This window comes from Arachis ipaensis, chromosome B8, assembly GCF_059453495.1.
Source record: "Arachis ipaensis isolate K30076 ecotype BB chromosome B8, ASM5945349v1, whole genome shotgun sequence".
In the NCBI taxonomy this organism is placed as follows: Eukaryota; Viridiplantae; Streptophyta; class Magnoliopsida; order Fabales; family Fabaceae; genus Arachis; species Arachis ipaensis.
The window spans coordinates 58,698,544-58,708,588 of NC_142443.1; the positions used below are offsets into that span (position 1 = coordinate 58,698,544).

Consider the following 10,045-nt stretch of genomic DNA (forward strand, 5'->3'; position numbering starts at 1 on the left):
TCTGGTTTCGAGCTGTTGAAAAGGAATGAGAAACGGTTTAGTTGGGACCCGAACCGGGTGGGAAAAGTCCAAGTTTTAGGGGAGGTGCTGCCGAAATTTCTACAAAATCCCAATCTTGTTTAAAAAGTTATTTAAAAAGAATTGGATTTGAGAAGTTGTATTATTTGATTTATTAAGAGAATATTTATATTTTCAAGCTTAATTTATTTAGTGAACTTTATGCCTTGAGTTTGACTTATTTAGAAATGAACTACTTTTACCGTTTGAATCACTGAAGGAAAGAATGATGCTCTAATATTGATTTCAATATAAAAAGGGGCTTTTAGTGATTTCAAAGGAATCTAGACTTTTGATTGAGTAATTAAGTTTGAGGCATTTTGGAAGAGTTAGAAAAATGGATTCCAAAAAGAAACCTGAGAGTGGTTTGATTCAAATGAACCGGTTCCTTTTCAAATGAGTTGATTTTTGGACCGGGTTGGAACTTGTGATTTTGTATGGTCGGTTTCATAATAAATTCAGTTTTATTTACTTGAACCGAGAATCCATGATTTTAAGAGTTTCAATGAATTTTAAGGAATTGATATAGGTTGACCTTCCCTAAAGACTTGGGACTCTGCCGAGAAACTTTTGTTATGAAATCCCATTGTTGTATGGGTGATTTTGAATACTTTGAAATAAATTCTTATCTTGCCATGGTTTTGGAAGTTTTGGAAAGAGAATGCCGAAAGTGGCTTTGTTTTAAAAAGGGAACTCACTTTGAGTAAATTTGGCTTATGAGCCTGAGATGATTTGAGAAACGAGCTTTCTAAAGCCAAGGCTGAAAAGAGTTGAAACTTGATTTCAAAGTGAAGTGATTTGAGAAAAAGTGATTTATGGCTTAAATGCCGGTTTTATGAATTTGATGATGTTGGATGGTGGAAGTGCTGTTTTGTTATGGGCCAGAATGGCTGTGTATGATTATGAATATTGGCTGGTTCTGGATTGAACCGTGAACCAGAATGGCTGTGTATGATATTGATTTATGGCTTATTGCCAAATGAGTTATGGGCCGTATGGCTGATTATGAAATTATGAATTTAAGCCGGATGGCTGAGATGGATGTTGATCCATGGCTGGGACAGAATGAATATGTGCTTGAGATACCTGGGTAGTAGCAAGGGTTGTGGTTCATCCCACTTACTCCAGATTAGAGACTGTGACGCCTGGGTAGTAGCGGTAGTAGTGGTGATTCCACTCGCTCCAGGTTGAGCTTTTAAACACCCGCCAGGGTAGTAGCCGCAGTAGTTGTTATTCCACTGGCTCTAGGTCGAGCAGGTAGTAGCAATGGGGTTGTAGCTCAAACCTACTTACTCCGCGATGGGTGTTTCTGTCCATGGTTAGCTACCAGGACGTGTCGGGTTGGCTATATAACCGACAGATGATATCATCAGCCACTAGGGACAGGCATGCATCATATGCATCTATGTGACATTGTTTGGGTGTGCATATTGTACTTGGTTTGCCTATATGATTAACTGCTAATTGTTCTACTTGCTGTAACTGTTTGTTTGTGCTTGAACTTCCTATTTGTGTTTGCAACTGGGACTCTGTTGGATTGTGGTGATTGGTTGTTGGTTGGATTTGTTTGGGCCTAGGGCCGTGGTTGAAATGAGATGGACCGATGGTTGGTTTCGGTTTTGTGTGTTTCCGGTTTGGAAAGATATAAAAAGCTATTTTGGTTCAGTATAGATAAACCTTTTTGAAAGGCTTTTGATGTTTTTGAGAATTGAATGGTTCCTCTTTCAGAAAAGATTTTCGACTTCACTTTTATTGAAAACCGTTGTTTTTGAAAAGAGGTATAAGACGGTTATTAATCACTGGTACGGTTTATCTTCACGTATCCTATTACAGTAATTCCCAAAAACCCTCTACTGAGAACCCTTTCGAGGATGATGTTCTCACCCTCCTGCATTTTTCCCCTTTCAGGATATGGGCGCTGAAGTCTCGAAGAGTTTACTTAGTTGTTGTTGTGATGCTCTGTATTGCTTTAGATTATTTATTGTACCCTCACTTTTATCCTGATATATTCTGTAAGAGGGTTAGAAATTGTATTGGGTAATGCTTGTAATATTATTTATATATATGTGTATATATATATGGATGTACTCTTTATGAGTTTTGTAAGTCGCATGGTATCTATGGATGTATGTTATCGGATGAAAGTATTTTTTTGAGAGCGGTTTCGCGGTTTAAAGTTTTAAACAGGCTCATATTTTAGTATTAAATATTATAAGTGTCTTCGTAATGTCCGAGTTATCAGAGTCGCACAGCCGAAAGCGTGAGCTTTGGTAGTTAGGGTGTTACAATTTGGTGGAGAACTAGGACTTATGGACTTGGATTGACATAGCTCATTTGGCTTTCCTTTACTAGTTAGAGGATGACTTAATGGGGTAGATACTTGCCAATTCTCATGTTGTGGTTAGTAATTAGGATAGAGATCCTTGACCACCAACCCTTGCCAAGGCCTTTTGTTATTTGAATTTTGTTGCCATTTACTTTTCATGTTTCTCATCAAAAACCCCAAAATATAACTCATAACCAATAACAAGACACTTTATTGCAATTCCTAGGGAGAACGACCCGAGGTTCAATACTTCGGTTTATAAATATAGGGGTTAGTTTTAGTGACAAACAAATTTTGTATGAAAGGATTATTGATTGGTTTAGAAACTATACTTGCAACGAGAATTCTTTTGTGAATTCTAAACCGTCAAAAGTCCTTCTCATCAAAATGGCGCCATTGCCGGGGAATTGCAATGGTGTTATATTATTGGTTATTGTATATATGTGAATATTGTGAATAGCTTGATTTTTGGATTGCTTGTTAGTTTTTGCTAATTTTAGGACTTTGTTTCATTATTTCCTATTAGCTTTTGTTTCTTATTTTCTCTTGCTATCATGAATTCTCACTTTGGCTATGAGTTTGGTTCTAATTGTGTTATAGGAAATGTGAAATTTAATGATGACACTCATTATGGATGGAATCAACAAAGATGGGAAGATCCTCAAGGAATTGACCACTCCTATTGGCAACAACCTCCGGATACTTATTGATATAATTTCCATCCTAATGCATGTTAATTCAATGGCTATGGTGACTCTTTTTGTGATAATCAACTACCACCATCATATGCCTATGACTCTTATCCTCAACATGAACCTCAACCATGCTCACAAGCCTCTCATTACCAAACACCTTCCTATGATCCATATCCATCACATAACCAATCACCCCTACCATATTCTTATGACCATTATAAGCAAGAACCTTTGGAACCACCACAACCTTATCATTACTACCATGAACCACCTCAATGCACACCATCTCCATACCCTTACCAAGAAGAACCACCTTCCTACTATGAACCCTTTCTCCAAAATAATGAACCCTCTTATCCACCCCAAGCCCCAATAGATGATTCTCTCACCTTGCTACTTCAAGGCCAAGTGGACATGCATAGGAATACCCTAGAGTTTGTGACTAACTTGACCAAGGTAGTGCATATCTTAGCCTACCAATGCTTGAGTACTGGTGCGCAGAAATTGTGATTACACTTTGATTATGTAAAATTCATTGCTCTTTCTTTCCCTGGTAATGGCGCCAAAAACATTATGCCAATACCATGGTTCACAACTTCGCACAACTAATCAGCAAGTGCACTGGGTCGTCCAAGTAATACCTTACGTGAGTAAGGGTCGAATCCCACGGAGATTGTTGGTATGAAGCAAGCTATGGTCACCTTGTAAATCTCAGTCAGGCGGATATAAAATAATTATTGAGTTTTCGAAATTAAATAATAAAAGAAGGATAGAAATACTTATGTAATTCATTGGTTAGAATTTCAGATAAGCGTGTAGAGATGCTTTCATTCCTCTGAGCCTCTGCTTTCCTGCTATCTTCATCCAATCAATCTTACTCCTTTCTATGGCTAGCTTTATGTAATGCATTACCATTGTCAATGGCTACTTTCGGTCTTCTCTCGGGAAAATGATCCAAATGCCCTGTCACGGCACGGCTAATCGTCTGGAGGCATCACCCTTGTCAATGGTTACATCCTATCCTCTCAGTGAAAATGGTCAACGCACCCTGTCACGGCACGGCTATTCATCTGTCGGTTCTCGATCATGCTGGAATAGGATTTACTATCCTTTTGCGTCTGTCACTACGCCCAGCAATCGCGAGTTTGAAGCTCGTCACAGTCATTCAATCATTGAATCCTACTCGGAATACCACAGACAAGGTTTAGACTTTCCGGATTCTCTTGAATGCCGCCATCAATCTAGCTTACACCACGAAGATTCTGATTAAGAGATCTAAGAGATACTCATTCAATCTAATGTAGAACGGAAGTGGTTGTCAGGCACGCGTTCATAGGGAATGATGATGATTGTCACGTTCATCACATTCAGGTTGAAGTGCGAATGAATATCTTAGAAGCGAAATAAGATGAATTGAATAGAAAACAGTAGTACTTTGCATTAATCTTTGAGGAACAACAGAGCTCCACACCTTAATCTATGGAGTGTAGAAACGCTACCGTTAAAATTACATAAGTGAAAGGTCCAGGCATGGCCGAATGGCCAGCCCCTCTGATCTAAGAACCAGGCGTCCAAAGATGATCCAAAGATGTTCAAAGATCGTTCAAAAGATGTCTAATACAATAGTAAAAGGTCCTATTTATAATAAACTAGCTACTAGGGTTTACAGAAGTAAGTAATTGATGCATAAATCCACTTCTGGGGCCCACTTGGTGTGTGCTTGGACTGAGCTTGAGTGTTACACGTGTAGAGGTCATTCTTGGAGTTGAACGCCAGTTTTGGTGCCAGTTTGGGCGTTGAACTCCACTTTGCAACTTGTTTCTGGCGCTGGACGCCAGAATTGGGCAGAGAGCTGGTGTTGAACGCCAGTTTGCGTCATCTAAACTTGGGCAAAGTATGGACTATTATACATTTCTGGAAAGCCCTGGATGTCTACTTTCCAACGCAATTAAAAGCGCGCCATTTCGAGTTCTGTAGCTCCAGAGAATCCACTTTGAGTGCAGGGATGTCAGAATCCAACAGCATCAGCAGTCCTTCTTCAACCTCTGAATCTGATTTTTGCTCAAGTTCCTCAATTTCAGCCAGAAAATACCTGAAATCACAGAAAAACACACAAACTCATAGTAAAGTCCAGAAATTTGAATTTAACATAAAAACTAATGAAAACATCCCTAAAAGTAACTAGATTCTACTAAAAACATACTAAAAACAAGGCCAAAAAGCGTATAAATTATCCGCTCATCACAACACCAAACTTAAATTGTTGCTTGTCCCCAAGCAACTGAAAATCAAATAGGATAAAAAGAAGAGAATATACTATAAATTCCAAACTATCAATGAAACATAGCTCCAATCATATGAGCGGGACTTATAGCTTTTTGCCTCTTGAATAGTTTTGGCATCTCACTTTATCCATTGAGGTTCAGAATGATTGGCATCTATAGGAACTCAGAGTTCAGATAGTGTTATTGATTCTCCTAGTTCAGTATGATGATTCTTGAACACAGCTGTTTTATGAGTCTTGGCCGTGGCCCTAAGCACCTTGTTTTCCAGTATTACCACCGGATACATAAATGCCACAGACACATAATTGGGTGAACCTTTTCAGATTGTGACTCAGCTTTGCTAAAGTCCCCAATTAGAGGTGTCCAGGGTTCTTAAGCACACTCTTTTTTTTTTGCTTTGGACCTTGACTTTAACCGCTCAGTCTCAAGTTTTCACTTGACACCTACACGCCACAAGCACATGGTTAGGGACAGCTTGGTTTAGCCGCTTAGACCAGGATTTTATTCCTTTAGGCCCTCCTATCCACTGATGCTCAAAGTCTTGGGATCCTTTTTATTTGCCCTTGCCTTTTGGTTTTAAGGGTTATTGGCTTTTTCTGCTTGCTTTTTTTCTTTTTCTTTCTAAATTTTTTTTTTCGCCTATATATATATTTTTTTCTGCAAGCTTTGTTCTTTGCTGCTTTTTCTTGCTTCAAGAATCATTTTTATGATTTTTTAGATTATCAAATAACATGTCTCCTAGTCATTATTCTTTCAAGAGCCAACATATTTAACATTCTTAAACAACAACTTCAAAAGACATATGCACTGTTCAAGCATTCATTCAGAAAACAAGAAGCATTGTCACCACATCAATATAATTAAACCAAGTTCAAGGATAAATTCAAAACTCATGTACTTCTTGCTCTTTTGAATTAAAACATTTTTTTATTTAAGAGAGGTGATGGATTCATAGGACATTCATAACTTTAAGACATAGTTACTAATTACTAATGATCATGTAATGAAGACACAAACACAGATAAGCACTTAACATAGAAAACGAAAAACAGAAGAAATAAGAACAAGGAATGAATCCACCTTAGTGATGGTGGCGTTTCCTTCTTGAGAAACCAATGATGTCCTTGAGCTCTTCTATGTCTCTTCCTTGTCTTTGTTGCTCCCCCCTCATTGCTTTTTGATCTTCTCTTATTTCATGAAGGATGATGGAGTGCTCTTGATGTTCCACCCTTAGTTGTCCCATGTTGGAACTTAATTCTCCTAGGGAGGTGTTGATTTGCTCCTAAAAATTCTGTGGAGGCAAGTGCATCCCTTGATGTATCTCAGGGATTTCTTGATGATGAGCTTCTTTATGTGCCTGTTGAGATTCATGAATGTGCTCTCTTATTTGCTCCATCCTTTTCTTAGTGATGGGCTTGTGAGATGAATCTTTCCATCTCCCATGGCTCAGAGGTGGAAGCATTTGTCTTCCCTTTCCTCTTTCTTGAGGTTTCTCTGGCCTTAGGTGCCATTAATGGTAATGGAAAAACAAAAAGCTTAAGCTTTTACCACACCAAACTTAGAATATTGCTCGCCCTCGAGCAAGAGAAGAAAGAATAGATGAAGAAGAAGAAGATATGGAGGAGATAGAGGGATGTGTGTATGGATGTGAGTGGTGAATGGGAAACAGAAGGGATGATCATGAATGGAGAGAGAGAGAGAGGGTGAGGTGGGTGGGGATCCTGTGGAGTGCACAGATCCTGAGATGATCCTGTGGGGTCCACAGATCCTGAGATGATCCTGTGGGGTCCACAGATCCTGAGCTGTTCAATGATTTACAACCTTGCACCAAATTAGGCATGTAAAATGCCCTTGCACACAACTCTGGGCATTCAGCGCCAGGTTGGGGCCCATTTTGGGCGTTCAACGCCCATTTGTTGCCCATTTCTGGCGTTGAACGCCAGAACCATACTTGTTCTGGGCGTTCAGCGCCAGCTCTTCTCCAGGGTGCAATTCTGGCGTTCAGCGCCCAGATGATGCCCATTTTGGGCGTTCAGCGCCCAATTACTGCCCATTTTGGGCGTTCAGCGCCAAAACCATGCTCTGTTCTGGCGTTGAACGCCAGACAGGTGCTTCCTCCAGGGTGTGATTTTTCTTCTGCTGTTTTTGATTCCGTTTTCAATTTTTATATTTATTTTGTGACTCCACATGATCATGAACCTATAAAGACATATAACTAAGAAAAATATAGTTAGATAAATAAAAATTAGGTTGCCTCCCAACAAGGGCTTCTTTAATGTCAATAGCTTGACAGTGGGCTCTCATGGAGCCTCACAGATATTCAGAGCTTTGTTGAGACTCCCCAACACCAAACTTAGAGTTTGACTGCGGGGGCTTTGTTTGACTCTGCTTTGAGAGAAGCTTTTTCTGCTTCCTCTCCATGGATGTAGAGAGAGATCCTTGAGTTGTAAACACAAGGTTGTCCTTATTTAATTGAAGGATCAATTCTCCTCTGTCCACACCAATCATAGCTCTTGCTGTGGCTAGGAAAGGTCTTCCTAGGATGATGGATTCATCCTCTTCCTTTCCAGTATCCAGGACTATGAAATCGGCAGGGATGTAAAGGCCTTCAACCTTTACTAATACGTCCTCTACTTGTCCATAGGCTTGTTTGCTTGAATTGTCTGCCATCTCTAATGAGATTTTAGCAGCTTGCACCCCATAGATTCCCAGTTTCTCTATTACAGAGAGAGGCATGAGGTTTATCCCTGAACCAAGATCACACAGAGCCTTAAAGATCATGGTGCCTATGGTACAAGGTATTATGAACTTTCCAGGATCATGTCTCTTCTGAGACAGTGTCAGTTGATCCTGATCACTTAGTTCATTGGTGAACAAGGGAGGTTCATCTTCCCAAGTCTCAATACCAAATAATTTGGCATTTAGCTTCATGATTGCACCAAAGAACTTGGCAGCTTGCTCTTCAGTAACATCCTCATTCTCTTCAGAAGAGGAATACTCATCAGAGCTCATGAATGGCATAAGGAGGTTCAATGGAATCTCTATGGTTTCTAGATGAGCCTCAAAGTCCTTTGGTTCCTCAGAGGGAAGCTCCTTATTGATCACTGGACGTCCCAGGAGGTCTTCCTCCTTGGGATTCACATCCTCTCCTTTCCTTACAGGTTCGGCCATGGTGCTTATGTCAATGGCCTTGCACTCTCCTTTTGGATTCTCTTCTGTATTGCTTAGGAGAGTACTAGGAGGGATTTCAGTGATCCTTTTACTCAGCTGGCCCACTTGTGCTTCCAAGTTTCTAATGGAAGACCTTGTTTCATTCATGAAACTCACAGTGGCCTTAGATAGATCAGAGACTAAGTTTGCTAAGCTAGATGGATTCTGCTCAGAATTCTCTGTCTGTTGCAAAGTGGATGGTGGAAAAGGCTTGCTATTGCTAAACCTGTTTCTTCCACCATTATTAAAGCCTTGTTGAGGCTTTTGATCCTTCCATGAGAAATTTGGCTGATTTCTCCATGATAAGTTATAGGTGTTTTCATAAGGTTCACCTAAGTAATTCACCTCTGCTGTTGTAGGGTTCTCAGGATCATAAGCTTCTTCTTCATAAGAAGCCTCTTGAGTACTGTTGGATGTAGCCTGCATTCCATTCAGACTCTGGGAAATCATATTGACTTGCTGAGTCAATATTTTATTCTGAGCTAATATGGCATTCAGAGTATCAATTTCAAGAACTCCCTTCTTCATAGGCGTCCCATTATTCACAGGATTCCTCTTAGAAGTGTACATGAACTGGTTATTAGCAACCATGTCAATGAGTTCTTGAGCTTCTGCAGGCGTTTTCTTTAGGTGAATGGATCCACCTGCAGAAGTATCTAATGACATCTTTGATAGCTCAGATAAACCATCATAGAATATATCCAGGATGGTCCATTCTGAAAGCATGTCAGAAGGACACTTTTTGGTCAGCTGCTTGTATCTTTCCCAAGCTTCATAGAGGGATTCACCTTCTTTCTGTCTGAAGGTTTGAACATCCACTCTAAGCTTGCTCAGCTTTTGAGGAGGAAAGAACTTGGCTAAGAAAGTCGTGACCAGCTTATCCCAAGAGTTCAGGCTATCTCTGGGTTGAGAGTCCAACCACACTCTAGCTCTGTCTCTTACAGCAAAAGGGAAAAGCATGAGCCTGTAGACTTCAGGATCTACTCCATTAGTCTTAACAGTATCACAGATCTGCAAGAATTCAGTTAAGAACTAAAAAGGATCTTCAGATGGAAGTCCATGAAACTTGCAGTTCTGCTGCATCAGAAAAACTAGCTGAGGTTTCAGCTCAAAGTTGTTTGCTCCAATGGTAGGAATGGAGATGCTTCTTCCATGTAAATTGGAATTAGGTACAGTAAAATCACCAAGCATTCTCCTTGCATTATTATTATTTTCGGCTGCCATCTCCTCTTCCTGTTCGAAAATTTCTGAAAGGTGCTTGCTGGATTGTTGTAATTTAGCTTCTCTTAATTTCCTTTTCAGAGTCCTTTCAGGTTCTGGATCAGCTTCAACAAGAATGTTCTTGTCCTTGCTCCTGCTCATATGACAAAGAAGAGGGCACAGAAAAATAATAATAATAACAGGGATCCTTTATACCACAGTATAGAGGTCCTTATGTAAGTGGAAGAAAGGAGGGGGAGAAAAATTGTAAT

The 10,045-nt window shown here is 39.8% G+C and overlaps 1 non-coding gene across 1 annotated transcript; it reads left to right on the plus strand.

The window, feature by feature from the left end:
* The first annotated feature begins 9,293 nt into the window (after positions 1–9,293).
* Positions 9,294–9,401, plus strand: LOC148548237 (small nucleolar RNA R71). The gene has a single exon (XR_015898151.1). It is a non-coding gene; the product is annotated as a small nucleolar RNA R71 (small nucleolar RNA).
* The last annotated feature ends 644 nt before the right edge of the window (positions 9,402–10,045 follow it).